The sequence below is a fragment of the Solanum dulcamara genome, chromosome 7 (assembly GCF_947179165.1).
Source record: "Solanum dulcamara chromosome 7, daSolDulc1.2, whole genome shotgun sequence".
Taxonomy (NCBI): Eukaryota; Viridiplantae; Streptophyta; class Magnoliopsida; order Solanales; family Solanaceae; genus Solanum; species Solanum dulcamara.
Genome location: NC_077243.1, coordinates 13,014,242 through 13,020,241, shown reverse-complemented (window position 1 = coordinate 13,020,241; position 6,000 = coordinate 13,014,242).

The following is a 6,000-nucleotide window of genomic DNA, read 5'->3' as shown; positions in this document are numbered from 1 at the left end:
TATAACTAGTAAAATTAATTTTGTAGCAGAGTAGAAAGCTAAATTTGATCCATTTTCCAATATTTGTTTAATATTTTCAACTGTTAGCTGTAGTAAACACTTGTGGAAAACGTTTTTGAGTTTTTTCCCACCAAAATCCAATTTTTTTTCAAAATTAATGATGGTCTTTCTGTTGAAAAATTTAGCCCACGGGTCATCGTCCGTCAAATATTTGACTGGCTATGAGGTGTCGTTTGGTTACAATTTGCAAAATAGGAAAAATAATCTCATATAAAATCTAGCATTATATAATAATGTTCTATAATGTTTGATTATTTTTTCATTTTCCGATCCACACAAAAACATTGCATAGCTAAAACAACGCTCCATTCATGATTTTCTCTTCCGCATAACTCACACACATATAATTATGCAACGATCTATATATAATTTTATGTATGCATATGTAGAATGTAGAATAAGAATATAAATATTAATAATACATAGATTAAAATCACTAATGTGATAAAATTATTAATCTTTATATGGTAAACAATATTTTATTTTGGTTATAATTAATAAATAATTTAAATTGTATATTTTATATTATTTTTTATACAACAAATCAAATATCTGATAGAAATAAATAATCGTTGTGTTATAATCCGTGAATTCTATAATCCTTGCTCTACAATATCTCAGTATTAACAATCTCCTAATTATTTGATTCATTCATGTATTATAATTTCAGTATAACTTGCTCACCGATAGCTTATATGTGTACACCACACGTCAATGATCAGTTCATTTGACTCCGTAAGAACAGTATAGAAATAAAACACTTAAAATAAAGAACATAAAGAGTTTACGTGAAACCCCCTTGCTCAAGGAAGGAAAAAACCACGACCTGTATCACATGATTTCAACTCAACTCCATTATTATCAAGGAGCAAAGATTCAGATTACAAATTTTGAAATCTAGGAGTTATACTCTTAGTCCCTTCCCCCTCACTGTAACAACTCTGTTACTCAGCTTCAAAGCAATAACTCTAAAGCCCACTAAACCAAATAGTTCTAGTCGATCTAGCATTCAAGAACTCAACATAGCTAGCTCTAGCTATGACTCAGAAAATCCAAGAATGATCTAGTTCCTTTATAACTTAGGAATAGATCTACAGATAATAAGCACAGAAATATAAACCTAAAAACAGCTAAGAATGAAAATGACTCTATCAGGTCTCATGTTGTTCTTCGAGAGAATATTTCTTTAAAGAATGGCTTTTGCTGTGTGATTCTTCTAGAATGCAAAAACTAAGGTTGTTTCATTGGAGAAGAGATTTATATAGGATAGGCACACACCTCTAGAGAAATGTCATTGGCTGAGAGTCTGTTGTTCTGCAAACGTATGCGCACCAACCACTGCAGTGGTGACAGTGATTGCAGAGTACTTTTTACATCTGTCCTTTTCATGTAACGGAATTCTCAGTCTCTCCTAGGATCAGGTCCCTCATTAGTTCTCAAGAATTATTAAATCATCAAAAAGTTAGAGTCAGCTCAAACTAACATTCACCACAACCAACTCTTTATTGTCTTACTCCCGCTATTGGCCTTTGGAAATGAGTATATATTTTCATGTAGTGACATTATATTTCAGTCTAGTGTCAAGTTACTTTTTACATCTTATGCACAATTTTGTACACACATCAATTAAGTTCATGGAACTATGGCAACGTCTATGGCTAAAAAAACCTTCGCCATATTAAGAGTTGGTCAGTGATTATTCTACTGTACTGAGTACTAATGTTAGTCCATTCTCTTTTTCATGTAACTATCCACTCATTACATTTGGATCTCTGTTTTCCTGAATGTACCAATCGTCCCCTCCCAGGCCACTTGAATATTAATTTTTTTTTAAAATGTACACAGTATCTCTGGTTACTCCATCGTTTTAATTTACGTGACATATATCTTTTTATATCCTCTCGCACAAAAATAATAGGATGATTTGTGATCACATAAATGTTTAAGACTTATTTATGGTATAGTAGTAGTTGTAGTAGTAGAACACAACCTGCACATTAATTTTCTACGGTAAAATTGTCATCTTAGTTACAAGACTTAGGGTGTGTTCAGTATACTTTTTGGAGTTACGTTTTCCTTTTTGTGAAGTCACAAAATTAGAAAATACTACCACTTAGATTGAAGCTATTCATTACATATATACTATCTATGCAAGTTCATATGGAGTTAATTTCAAACACAAGAATAAATTAAACTTGTCATATAGCTAGGATCGATTGAATTTAACTAAGAATGGACAATGGGGTCTCAATATATATTCAAGCTGGAAAAGTAATTAGTTAGAGTGCATATGCATATGCATTTCATTTTATTTTTATTTTTGGTAAGGACGGACGCAAATAATTAAACCACTAGCTAGAGTACGTACTTATAGTTCAAGCAATTGGCAGAATGCATCATAGTTGTATAGTTAATATCAAGTTATTCTCTTTTCATAGAAAAAGAAATGTTTCATTAAATGCAAGATGTTTGACGCAATAAGTGAGTGCAGCTAATTAGAGAGAGCAGTACATAAAATATGAAATTAGCTATGAAATTTATGGATAATTTCTAATTAATTCTTTGCTAAAAAAATTCCTAACTAATTGAATTTTCTCATAATTTGATGTTAATTTTTAGCTAAATGAGATTAGCATGATATTTACCAACGTCAACTTTGATGGTTTTCTACCTTTTGTCTTCCAGATATAATATATATGGCTCATATTTATGCAACAATGGTACTACTTGTGGAGGTGGGGTGATTGATGGACCGATGGTAGACGATCTACGAGTTAGGCAGAACTCAATAGTTTTGGTCACATGTTGTATTTGTATTAAAATTAAATTTCATTTGATAAGTGCAAATAATTTTTGTAGAACCCATTTGTCTTTAATTTTTAGAATTCAGAATCCATAAATTTAAAATTCTAACTTTGTCTCTCTGATTGAAGGATATAAAGAAATTAAGATCATATATTCGTAAAGTTAAGATCCTAACTCTGTATTTCAATTGAGTTAATTCATCGCAAGTTTTAAAAGAGATAGGTTTGATTTGACTCAGTTTGATTTCGATCAAATCTAGCTAGATTCGATTTAGCTCGATCAAATTTAGAGTTTAAGATCAAGTCGTCTTGATTCATGTTCAGTTAACTTGATTGAGTTGTGGAGTTATTACTTAAAAATAGGACAAATATTCATTATAAATCGTAAACTAGGAATGCAATTGAATTCCGTAGTTTTTTCTCATTCCAAATATACTTTGCACTCATAAATTAAAGTTCAAATCAGGGATATATTAACCTATTCTTGAAAAATAAATTCTTGGTTAGCATGTTAATAACTCAACAGAGATCCTTCACTATAAATTAACGCCCTATGTAAATTTTTATAGCTAAACAGCAAAATTCATCGCTATCTTTTGGCGACAGACTATCATAATACTATGTTTGTTACAAACAATGCAATTTAACGTCTAATTAATTAACAATAAAATTTGTTGCTAATTCCAATTTTTATTTTTATTTTAACGAAGGTTCAATAAATTGTGGGTCAATTTTCCTAGCTGTTTTGTTTTGAATATGAAGATCACAAATGAACTACGGCATACATTTTTTCGTCTTATATTGAATAAAGGAAAATGATAAATGCCCTACAAATATATGTATTGTACTTGTATAAATAATGGACAATCTAGTCAAGAATTGAACATCGATAGACTATTTGTTAGAAGAAGAAAAAATACTCAATGGCCTGCATGCCTAATTAATATAGGTTAAGAACTAATTTCATATATATATAAGGGATGATTAATTTCTTTTTCGCTATTTCCATGTTAATGTCAGATTAAAAAAAAAAAATTCCATATCTTAATCTTTTTCTTGTTGTAGCAAGAGGTAAATTTAATGTGTCACTTTTCCTTTTACAATATTCAGAATTTTTCAGTAATACCAAATAAACAACAACTTGAGAAGACAAGGACAAGAGAAGTAATAGGAGCGTAACGATGCATCAAACTGAAATAACATTTTGCAAATATGCATAACGACACAACAAAATCTGTAAAGGAAATCTCCAATCACGCCAATAATAATTAGTGTTATATTTTTGTGACCTCTCAAATCTAAATCAAATTCGTGTACTTAAAAGAACTCTTTTGGGGAAGCTCTCACCTTTTTAATTTTGAGGAAATTTGCAAAACAACAATATTTTAATATTTAATAAGACTCTCTAGCTATATTTTAATATTTATTGAAAATGACAATATTTGAAATTGCTATTTCACTTGATTTTGTATTTTTTTTAAAAAATAAATTTAAAGAATACAACTAATAAATAATAAATTAGAGAAAAATATGGGAGAGAATCTTTCAACTATGGTAATGTTTTCCTAAAAATATTCATTTAGTTACGTTTTCTTTTAGGAGAGCAAAACAAGCGACTCAATTCTCTCTTTTCTCTCTTCCTCCATTAAAGAGCTTAAATCATCTTTCTCAACCTCTATTAATGAAATTCAACTCTTGTATAATGCAATTCGATTGATCAAGTTTGTGGCTAAAGAAGGAGATCTATATTGACAAATTAAAATCGTGCTAAAATAAATCAGGTATTTCGAATTTAATTTTTGTTTGAAATTCTATTTGTTTTGAACCTCTAAATTTCATTTGAATCAACAAGAAGCCTACTATTACTTCTACGGAAATTCAAACTGCTACAAGACTTATTTTGACAGGTGAATTGGCTAAGCATGTTGTTTCTAAAGGAACTAAGGCTGTGACTAAATTTACTAGCAACTAGTGTTTGAATTTGGATATTTTTTTGGGTTTTCGGTCAATGTAAAAGATGGAAGTTTTTGATGTTTGATTTGCAATTGGCTTTAGTAAGATTACTGCAAATGAATCAAAGCTTCACTCTTTTGAAAATAAAAATAAAAATTGTTTGAATGTGTTGTTGTGAATTCAATTTTATTTCGAATTTAATTTTGTTTCAAATTCTCTCAATTGATGGTGAAGACAAAATAAATATTGTATGCATTGTGCAAATCTTATATGATACAAAATTTACTTCGTCATGTGATTTTTTATTAGAAATCAGAACTGTGAAAAAATAATTTTGATACAAATCGCCTGTTGAGTCCGTTACACTTTGTTTGGAATACAAATAAAATATAGATACATTTTGATGTGTATCTTATAATTGTATTTTTTTCTGATATCAAATTTGTATCCTGAATTTACTATCCCATCAATTTTGGTCATAGTAAAAACAATATAACATATGCATACTAATCAGTTGTGCAATGTGGATTATGAATACAAATCAAATGTTGAATCGTTTTGAATATTTGTATATTAATCGTTTTGGAATACAAAATGATTGTAAAACATTTTATTTTGGAATACGATGTGCTTTAGAAATATTTTTTAAAATCTTATTTAGACTAATTGTGATACATTTTATTTTGTGATACGTTTGGAATATTTGTATATTAATCATTTTGTTTGTTGATATGATTTTGAATACAAATAAGATGTTGAATGGATTTAATGTAACACCCCAATTTTTTTTGCCAAGACTCAAACCATTCTTCATGTGCGTGTAGGATCGAACTCAGTGAATTTTAGTTGAATATATGAGTTAGGATCAATTCCTAAGTATTTGAAGTGTATTAGAGGTGTTTTAGGGTCAAAAGGGATCCCTAACACCAAGCCGAGTCCAAAGAATTTCTATCGGCTAAGTTTTCCGATGAGTTTGTATAAGAGTCAACTTCAAACGACCATATCTCCTAAAATATAACGAATTGGGTGTCCCATAACCTATCAAATTAAAGGTCTTTGAGTCTTCTTTCCAACTCCACCAAGTTTGTCTCATTTGGAGTCCGAAGTAAAAAGTTATGACCATTTTACTGGAGATGCTCTATCCTGGCAGAAGTCCGCGATGGATCCGCGATGCGGAGAGGAC